Raw genomic sequence first — 11,208 nt, forward strand, 5'->3', positions numbered from 1 at the left:
GATGACCCTTGACCTGTCAAACTTCTTCCATATGGTCAGAAATGGTAATTTTTTAAAGTTTAAGTTTTTTTACTGTAAATGACAATTGCATGTGAATTATCACTTTTGGGGCTAAAATAAGTGGGTTTAGAGTCATTTTAATGACTGAAATTAGTTGAAATAGAAGCTTCTGAGTAGGAGAAAAAGTCTGTAAAAATGGCAATTTTGGTCACATTGAGGCTTTAAAAAGTATTCAGTATGACGCAAATCCAAATGACATTTTGAATCAATTTTTCTACAGTCCAAAAAATCAATTTTCTGATGAAAAACGATGATCTGTGACCTGTCGAACTTTCTCCACATGGTCAGGAATGGTAATATTTTAAAGTTTAATGTTTTTTACTGTAAATGACTATTGCATGTGAATTATCACTTTTGAGGCTAAAATAAGTGAGTTTAGAGTCATTTTAATGCCTGAAATTGGTCGAAATATAAGCTTCTGAGTAGGAGAAAAAGTCTATAAAAATGGCAATTTTGGTCACATTGAGGCATTAAAAAGTAGTTATTCAACATGAGGCACAATTCAAATGACAATTTGCATCAATTTTTGCAACAGTCCAAAAAATAAATTGTCTGATGAAAAACGATGATCTGTGACCTGTCGAACTTTCTCCACATGGTCAGGAATGGTGATATTGTAAAGTTTAAATTTTTTACTGTAAATGACTATTGCATGTGAATTATCACGTTTGGGGCTAAAATAAGTGGGTTTAGAGTCATTTTAATGCCTGAAATTGGTCGAAATAGAAGCTTCTGAGTAGGAGAAAAAGTCTGTAAAAATGGCAATTTTGGACACATTGAGGCTTTAAAAAGTAGTTATTCAACATGAGGCACAATCCAAATGGCATTTTGAATCAATTTTTCTACAGTCCAAAAAATCAATTTTCTGATGAAAAATGATGACCCGCGACCTGTCAAACTTTCTCCAGATGGTCAGAAATGGAATTTTTTTAATATTTTGTCATTTCACTGTAAATGACTATTGCATGGGAAATATCAGTTTTGGGGCTAAAATAAGTGGGTTTAGAGTCATTTTAATGGCTGAAATTAGTTGAAATAGAAGCTTCTGAGTAGGAGAAAAAGTCTGTAAAAATGGCAATTTTGGTCACATTGAGACTTTAAAAAGTAGTTATTCAACACAAGGCACAATCCAAATGACATTTTGAATCAATTTTTCCACAGTCCAAAAAATCAATTTTCTGACGAAAAACAATGACCCGTGACCTGTCGAACTTTCTCCAGATGGTCAGACATGGTAAGTTTTTAATGTTTCATTTTTTGACTGTAAATTACTATTGCATGTGAATTAGAACACTTGGAACTAAAACAAGTGTGTTTAGAGTCATTTTAATGCCTGAAATTGGTCAAAAAAGAAGCTTCTGAGTAGGAGAAAAAGTACGTAAAAATGGCAATTTTGGTCACATTGAGGTTTTAAAAAGTAGTTGTTCAACATGAGGCACAATCCAAATGACTTTTTGAATCAATTGTTCTACAGTCCAAAAAATCAATTTTCTGATGAAAAACGATGATCTGTGACCTGTCGAACTTTCTCCACATGGTCAGGAATGGTAATATTTTAAAGTTTAATTTATTTACTGTAAATGACTATTGCATGTGAATTATCACTTTTGGGGCTAAAATAAGTGGGTTTAGAGTCATTTTAATGCCTGAAATTAGTTGAAATAGAAGCTTCTGAGTAGGAGAAAAAGTCTGTAAAAATGGCAATTTTGGACACATTGAGGCTTTAAAAAGTAGTTATTTAACACAAGGCACAATTCAAAAGACATTTTGGATCCATTTTTCCACAGTCCAAAAAATCTATTTTCTGACGAAAAACAATGACCCGTGACCTGTCGAACTTTCTCCAGATGGTCAGAAATGGTAATTTTTTAATGTTTAATTTTTTGACTGTAAATTACTATTGCAAGTGAATTAGAACACTTGGAACTAAAATAAGTGTTTTTAGAGCCATTTTAATGCCTGAAATTGGTTGAAATAGAGGCATCTGAGTAGAAGAAAAAGTCTAAAAATGGCAATTTTGGTCACATTGAGGTTTTAAAGAGTAGTTGTTCAACATGAGGCACAATCCAAATGACATTTTGAATCAATTTTTCTACAGTCCAAAAAATCAATTTTCTAATGAAAAACGATGATCTGTGACCTGTCGAACTTTCTCCACATGGTCAGGAATGGTAATATTTTAAAGTTTAATGTTTTTTACTGTAAATGACTATTGCATGTGAATTATCACTTTTGGGGCTAAAATAAGTGAGTTTAGAGTCATTTTAATGCCTGAAATTGGTCGAAATAGAAGCTTCTGAGTAGGAGAAAAAGTCTATAAAAATGGCAATTTTGGACACATTGAGGCTTTAAAAAGTAGTTATTCAACATGAGGCACAATCCAAATGACATTTTGAATCAATTTTTCTACAGTCCAAAAAATCAATTTTCTGATGAAAAATGATGACCCGCGACCTATCAAACTTTCTCCAGATGGTCAGAAATGGAAATTTTTTAATGTTTTGTCATTTCACTGTAAATTACAATTGCATGGGAAATATCACTTTTGGGGCTAAAATAAGTGGGTTTAGAGTCATTTTAATGGCTGAAATTAGTTGAAATAGAAGCTTCTGAGTAGGAGAAAAAGTCTGTAAAAATGGCAATTTTGGTCACATTGAGGCTTTAAAAAGTAGTTATTCAACACAAGGCACAATCCAAATGACATTTTGAATCAATTTTTCCACAGTCCAAAAAATCAATTTTCTGACGAAAAACAATGACCCGTGACCTGTCGAACTTTCTCCAGATGGTCAGACATGGTAAGTTTTTAATGTTTCATTTTTTGACTGTAAATTACTATTGCATGTGAATTAGAACACTTGGAACTAAAACAAGTGTGTTTAGAGTCATTTTAATGCCTGAAATTGGTCAAAAAAGAAGCTTCTGAGTAGGAGAAAAAGTACGTAAAAATGGCAATTTTGGTCACATTGAGGTTTTAAAAAGTAGTTGTTCAACATGAGGCACAATCCAAATGACTTTTTGAATCAATTGTTCTACAGTCCAAAAAATCAATTTTCTGATGAAAAACGATGATCTGTGACCTGTCGAACTTTCTCCACGTGGTCAGGAATGGTAATTTTTTAATGTTTAATTTCTTTTACTGTAAATGACTATTGCATGTGAATTAGAACGCTTGGAACTAAAATAAGTGTGTTTAGAGTCATTTTAATGCCTGAAATTGGTCGCAATAGAAGCTTCTGAGTAGGAGAAAAAGTCTGTAGAAATGGCAATTTTGGTCACATTGAGGTATTAAAAAGTAGTTATTCAACATGAGGCGCAATTCAAATAACAATTTGCATCAATTTTTCAACAGTCCAAAAAAGAAATTTTCTGATGAAAAACGATGATCCGTGACCTGTCAAACTTTCTCCCGATGGTCAGAAATGGTAATATTTTAATGTTTAATTTTTTGACTGTAAATTACTATTGCAAGTGAATTAGAACACTTGGAACTAAAATAAGTGTTTTTAGAGCCATTTTAATGCCTGAAATTGGTTGAAATAGAGGCATCTGAGTAGAAGAAAAAGTCTAAAAATGGCAATTTTGGTCACATTGAGGTTTTAAAGAGTAGTTGTTCAACATGAGGCACAATCCAAATGACATTTTGAATCAATTTTTCTACAGTCCAAAAAATCAATTTTCTGATGAAAAACGATGATCTGTGACCTGTCGAACTTTCTCCACATGGTCAGGAATGGTAATATTTTAAAGTTTAATGTTTTTTACTGTAAATGACTATTGCATGTGAATTATCACTTTTGGGGCTAAAATAAGTGAGTTTAGAGTCATTTTAATGCCTGAAATTGGTCGAAATAGAAGCTTCTGAGTAGGAGATAAAGTCTATAAAAATGGCAATTTTGGACACATTGAGGCTTTAAAAAGTAGTTATTCAACATGAGGCACAATCCAAATGACATTTTGAATCAATTTTTCTACAGTCCAAAAAATCAATTTTCTGATGAAAAATGATGACCCGCGAACTGTCAAACTTTCTCCAGATGGTCAGAAATGGAAATTTTTTAATGTTTTGTCATTTCACTGTAAATGACTATTGCATGGGAAATATCACTTTTGGGGCTAAAATAAGTGGGTTTAGAGTCATTTTAATGGCTGAAATTAGTTGAAATAGAAGCTTCTGAGTAGGAGAAAAAGTCTGTAAAAATGGCAATTTTGGTCACATTGAGGCTTTAAAAAGTAGTTATTCAACACAAGGCACAATCCAAATGACATTTTGAATCAATTTTTCCACAGTCCAAAAAATCAATTTTCTGACGAAAAACAATGACCCGTGACCTGTCGAACTTTCTCCAGATGGTCAGACATGGTAAGTTTTTAATGTTTCATTTTTTGACTGTAAATTACTATTGCATGTGAATTAGAACACTTGGAACTAAAACAAGTGTGTTTAGAGTCATTTTAATGCCTGAAATTGGTCAAAAAAGAAGCTTCTGAGTAGGAGAAAAAGTACGTAAAAATGGCAATTTTGGTCACATTGAGGTTTTAAAAAGTAGTTGTTCAACATGAGGCACAATCCAAATGACTTTTTGAATTAATTGTTCTACAGTCCAAAAAATCAATTTTCTGATGAAAAACGATGATCTGTGACCTGTCGAACTTTCTCCACATGGTCAGGAATGGTAATATTTTAAAGTTTAATTTATTTACTGTAAATGACTATTGCATGTGAATTATCACTTTTGGGGCTAAAGTAAGTGGGTTTAGAGTCATTTTAATGCCTGAAATTGGTCAAAATAGAAGCTTCTGAGTAGGAAAAAAAGTCTGTAAAAATGGCAATTTTGGTCACATTGAGGCTTTAAAAAGTAGTTATTCAACATGAGGCACAATCCAAATGAAATTTTGAAACAATTTTTCTACTGTCCAAAAATCAATTTTCTGATGACAAACGATGATCTGTGACCTGTCGAACTTTCTCTAGATGGTCAGAAATAGAATTTTTTTAATGTTTTGTCTTTTGACTGTAAATGACTATTGCATGTGAATTATCACTTTTGGGGCTAAAATAGGTGGGTTTAGAATCATTTTAATGCCTGAAATTAGTTGAAATAGAAGATTCTGAGTAGGAGAAAAAAATCTGTAAAAATGGCAAATTTGGTCACATTGAGGCTTTAAAAAGTAGCTATTCAACATGAGGCACAATCCAAATGACGTTTTTAATCACTTTTTCTACAGTCCAAAAAATCAATTTTCAGATGGTCAGAAATGGTAATTTTTTAATGTTTAATTTTTTTTACTGTAAATGACTATTGCATGTGAATTAGAACGATTGGAACTAAAATAAGTGTGTTTAGAGTCATTTTAATGTCTGAAATTGGTCGAAATAGAAGCTTTTGAGTAGGAGAAAAAGTCTGTAAAAATGGCAATTTTGTTCACATTGAGGCTTTAAAAAGTAATTATTCAACATGAAGCACAATCCAAATGACATTTTGAATCAATTTTTCTACAGTCCAAAAAATCAATTTTCTGATGAAAAATGATGACCCTTGACCTGTCAAACTTCCTCCATATGGTCAGAAATGGTAATTTTTTAAAGTTTAAGTTTTTTGACTGTAAATGACAATTGCATGTGAATTATCACTTTTGGGGCTAAAATAAGTGGGTTTAGAGTCATTTTAATGCCTGAAATTAGTTGAAATAGAAGCTTCTGAGTAGGAGAAAAAGTCTGTAAAAATGGCAATTTTGTTCACATTGAGGCTTTAAAAAGTAGTTATTCAACATGAGGCACAATTCAAATGACATTTTGCATCAATTTTTGTACAGTCCAAAAAATCAATTTTCTGATGAAAAACGATCACCAGTGACCTGTCGAACTTTCTCCCGATGATCAGAAATGGTAATTTTTTTAAGTTTAATTTTTTGACTGTAAATGACTGTTGCATGTGAAATATTACTTTTGGGGCTAACATAAGAGTGTTTAGAGTCATTTTAATGCCTGAAATTGGTCAAAATAGAAGCTTCTGAGTAGGAAAAAAAGTCTGTAAAAATGGCAATTTTGGTCACATTGAGGCTTTAAAAAGTAGTTATTCAACATGAGGCACAATCCAAATGAAATTTTGAATCAATTTTTCTACTGTCCAAAAATCAATTTTCTGATGAAAAACGATGATCTGTGACCTGTCGAACTTTCTCCAGATGGTCAGAAATAGAATTTTTTTAATGTTTTGTCTTTTGACTGTAAATGACTATTGCATGTGAATTATCACTTTTGGGGCTAAAATAAGTGGGTTTAGTCATTTTAATGCCTGAAATTAGTTGAAATAGAAGATTCTGAGTAGGAGAAAAAAATCTGTAAAAATGGCAAATTTGGTCACATTGAGGCTTTAAAAAGTAGCTATTCAACATGAGGCACAATCCAAATGACATTTTTAATCACTTTTTCTACAGTCCAAAAAATCAATTTTCAGATGGTCAGAAATGGTAATTTTTTAATGTTTAATTTTTTTTACTGTAAATGACTATTGCATGTGAATTAGAACGATTGGAACTAAAATAAGTGTGTTTAGAGTCATTTTAATGTCTGAAATTGGTCGAAATAGAAGCTTTTGAGTAGGAGAAAAAGTCTGTAAAAATGGCAATTTTGTTCACATTGAGGCTTTAAAAAGTAATTATTCAACATGAAGCACAATCCAAATGACATTTTGAATCAATTTTTCTACAGTCCAAAAAATCAATTTTCTGATGAAAAATGATGACCCTTGACCTGTCAAACTTCTTCCATATGGTCAGAAATGGTAATTTTTTAAAGTTTAAGTTTTTTTACTGTAAATGACAATTGCATGTGAATTATCACTTTTGGGGCTAAAATAAGTGGGTTTAGAGTCATTTTAATGACTGAAATTAGTTGAAATAGAAGCTTCTGAGTAGGAGAAAAAGTCTGTAAAAATGGCAATTTTGGTCACATTGAGGCTTTAAAAAGTATTCAGTATGAGGCAAATCCAAATGACATTTTGAATCAATTTTTCTACAGTCCAAAAAATCAATTTTCTGATGAAAAACGATGATCTGTGACCTGTCGAACTTTCTCCACATGGTCAGGAACGGTAATATTTTAAAGTTTAATGTTTTTTACTGTAAATGACTATTGCATGTGAATTATCACTTTTGAGGCTAAAATAAGTGAGTTTAGAGTCATTTTAATGCCTGAAATTGGTCGAAATAGAAGCTTCTGAGTAGGAGAAAAAGTCTATAAAAATGGCAATTTTGGTCACATTGAGGCATTAAAAAGTAGTTATTCAACATGAGGCACAATTCAAATGACAATTTGCATCAGTTTTTGCAACAGTCCAAAAAATAAATTTTCTGATGAAAAACGATGATCTGTGACCTGTCGAACTTTCTCCACATGGTCAGGAATGGTAATATTGTAAAGTTTAAATTTTTTACTGTAAATGACTATTGCATGTGAATTATCACTTTTGGGGCTAAAATAAGTGGGTTTAGAGTCATTTTAATGCCTGAAATTGGTCGAAATAGAAGCTTCTGAGTAGGAGAAAAAGTCTGTAAAAATGGCAATTTTGGACACATTGAGGCTTTAAAAAGTAGTTATTCAACATGAGGCACAATCCAAATGACATTTTGAATCAATTTTTCTACAGTCCAAAAAATCAATTTTCTGATGAAAAATGATGACCTGCGAACTGTCAAACTTTCTCCAGATGGTCAGAAATGGAATTTTTTTTAATGTTTTGTCATTTCACTGTAAATGACTATTGCATGGGAAATATCACTTTTGGGGCTAAAATAAGTGGGTTTAGAGTCATTTTAATGGCTGAAATTAGTTGAAATAGAAGCTTCTGAGTAGGAGAAAAAGTCTGTAAAAATGGCAATTTTGGTCACATTGAGGCTTTAAAAAGTAGTTATTCAACACAAGGCACAATCCAAATGACATTTTGAATCAATTTTTCCACAGTCCAAAAAATCAATTTTCTGACGAAAAACAATGACCCGTGACCTGTCGAACTTTCTCCAGATGGTCAGACATGGTAAGTTTTTAATGTTTCATTTTTTGACTGTAAATTACTATTGCATGTGAATTAGAACACTTGGAACTAAAACAAGTGTGTTTAGAGTCATTTTAATGCCTGAAATTGGTCAAAAAAGAAGCTTCTGAGTAGGAGAAAAAGTACGTAAAAATGGCAATTTTGGTCACATTGAGGTTTTAAAAAGTAGTTGTTCAACATGAGGCACAATCCAAATGACTTTTTGAATCAATTGTTCTACAGTCCAAAAAATCAATTTTCTGATGAAAAACGATGATCTGTGACCTGTCGAACTTTCTCCACATGGTCAGGAATGGTAATATTTTAAAGTTTAATTTATTTACTGTAAATGACTATTGCATGTGAATTATCACTTTTGGGGCTAAAATAAGTGGGTTTAGAGTCATTTTAATGCCTGAAATTAGTTGAAATAGAAGCTTCTGAGTAGGAGAAAAAGTCTGTAAAAATGGCAATTTTGGTCACATTGAGGCTTTAAAAAGTAGTTATTTAACACAAGGCACAATTCAAAAGACATTTTGGATCCATTTTTCCACAGTCCAAAAAATCTATTTTCTAACGAAAAACAATGACCCGTGACCTGTCGAACTTTCTCCAGATGGTCAGAAATGGTAATTTTTTAATGTTTAATTTTTTGACTGTAAATTACTATTGCAAGTGAATTAGAACACTTGGAACTAAAATAAGTGTTTTTAGAGCCATTTTAATGCCTGAAATTGGTTGAAATAGAGGCATCTGAGTAGAAGAAAAAGTCTAAAAATGGCAATTTTGGTCACATTGAGGTTTTAAAGAGTAGTTGTTCAACATGAGGCACAATCCAAATGACATTTTGAATCAATTTTTCTACAGTCCAAAAAATCAATTTTCTGATGAAAAACGATGATCTGTGACCTGTCGAACTTTCTCCACGTGGTCAGGAATGGTAATATTTTAAAGTTTAATGTTTTTTACTGTAAATGACTATTGCATGTGAATTATCACTTTTGGGGCTAAAATAAGTGAGTTTAGAGTCATTTTAATGCCTGAAATTGGTCGAAATAGAAGCTTCTGAGTAGGAGAAAAAGTCTATAAAAATGGCAATTTTGGACACATTGAGGCTTTAAAAAGTAGTTATTCAACACGAGGCACAATCCAAATGACATTTTGAATCAATTTTTCTACAGTCCAAAAAATCAATTTTCTGATGAAAAATGATGACCCGCGACCTGTCAAACTTTCTCCAGATGGTCAGAAATGGAAATTTTTTAATGTTTTGTCATTTCACTGTAAATGACAATTGCATGGGAAATATCACTTTTGGGGCTAAAATAAGTGGGTTTAGAGTCATTTTAATGGCTGAAATTAGTTGAAATAGAAGCTTCTGAGTAGGAGAAAAAGTCTGTAAAAATGGCAATTTTGGTCACATTGAGGCTTTAAAAAGTAGTTATTCAACACAAGGCACAATCCAAATGACATTTTGAATCAATTTTTCCACAGTCCAAAAAATCAATTTTCTGACGAAAAACAATGACCCGTGACCTGTCGAACTTTCTCCAGATGGTCAGACATGGTAAATTTTTAATGTTTCATTTTTTGACTGTAAATTACTATTGCATGTGAATTAGAACACTTGGAACTAAAACAAGTGTGTTTAGAGTCATTTTAATGCCTGAAATTGGTCAAAAAAGAAGCTTCTGAGTAGGAGAAAAAGTACGTAAAAATGGCAATTTTGGTCACATTGAGGTTTTAAAAAGTAGTTGTTCAACATGAGGCACAATCCAAATGACTTTTTGAATCAATTTTTCTACTGTCCAAAAATCAATTTTCTGATGACAAACGATGATCTGTGACCTGTCGAACTTTCTCCAGATGGTCAGAAATAGAATTTTTTTAATGTTTTGTCTTTTGACTGTAAATGACTATTGCATGTGAATTATCACTTTTGGGGCTGAAATAAGTGGGTTTAGAGTCATTTTAATGCCTGAAATTAGTTGAAATAGAAGATTCTGAGTAGGAGAAAAAAATCTGTAAAAATGGCAAATTTGGTCACATTGAGGCTTTAAAAAGTAGCTATTCAACATGAGGCACAATCCAAATGACGTTTTTAATCACTTTTTCTACAGTCCAAAAAATCAATTTTCAGATGGTCAGAAATGGTAATTTTTTAATGTTTAATTTTTTTTACTGTAAATGACTATTGCATGTGAATTAGAACGATTGGAACTAAAATAAGTGTGTTTAGAGTCATTTTAATGTCTGAAATTGGTCGAAATAGAAGCTTTTGAGTAGGAGAAAAAGTCTGTAAAAATGGCAATTTTGTTCACATTGAGGCTTTAAAAAGTAATTATTCAACATGAAGCACAATCCAAATGACATTTTGAATCAATTTTTCTACAGTCCAAAAAATCAATTTTCTGATGAAAAATGATGACCCTTGACCTGTAAAACTTCCTCCATATGGTCAGAAATGGTAATTTTTTAAAGTTTAAGTTTTTTGACTGTAAATGACAATTGCATGTGAATTATCACTTTTGGGGCTAAAATAAGTGGGTTTAGAGTCATTTTAATGCCTGAAATTAGTTGAAATAGAAGCTTCTGAGTAGGAGAAAAAGTCTGTAAAAATGGCAATTTTGGTCACATTGAGGCTTTAAAAAGTATTCAGTATGAGGCAAATCCAAATGACATTTTGAATCAATTTTTCTACAGTCCAAAAAATCAATTTTCTGATGAAAAACGATGATCTGCGACCTGTCGAACTTTCTCCACATGGTCAGGAATGGTAATATTTTAAAGTTTAATGTTTTTTACTGTAAATGACTATTGCATGTGAATTATCACATTTGGGGCTAAAATAAGTGAGTTTAGAGTCATTTTAATGCCTGAAATTGGTCGAAATAGAAGCTTCCGAGTAGGAGAAAAAGTCTATAAAAATGGCAATTTTGGTCACATTGAGGCATTAAAAAGTAGTTATTCAACATGAGTCACAATTCAAATGACAATTTGCATCAATTTTTGCAACAGTCCAAAAAAAAAAATTTCTGATGAAAAACGATGATCTGTGACCTGTCGAACTTTCTCCACATGGTCAGGAATGGTAATATTGTAAAGTTTAAAT

This window comes from Triturus cristatus, chromosome 12, assembly GCF_964204655.1.
Source record: "Triturus cristatus chromosome 12, aTriCri1.1, whole genome shotgun sequence".
NCBI classification, from domain to species: domain Eukaryota; kingdom Metazoa; phylum Chordata; class Amphibia; order Caudata; family Salamandridae; genus Triturus; species Triturus cristatus.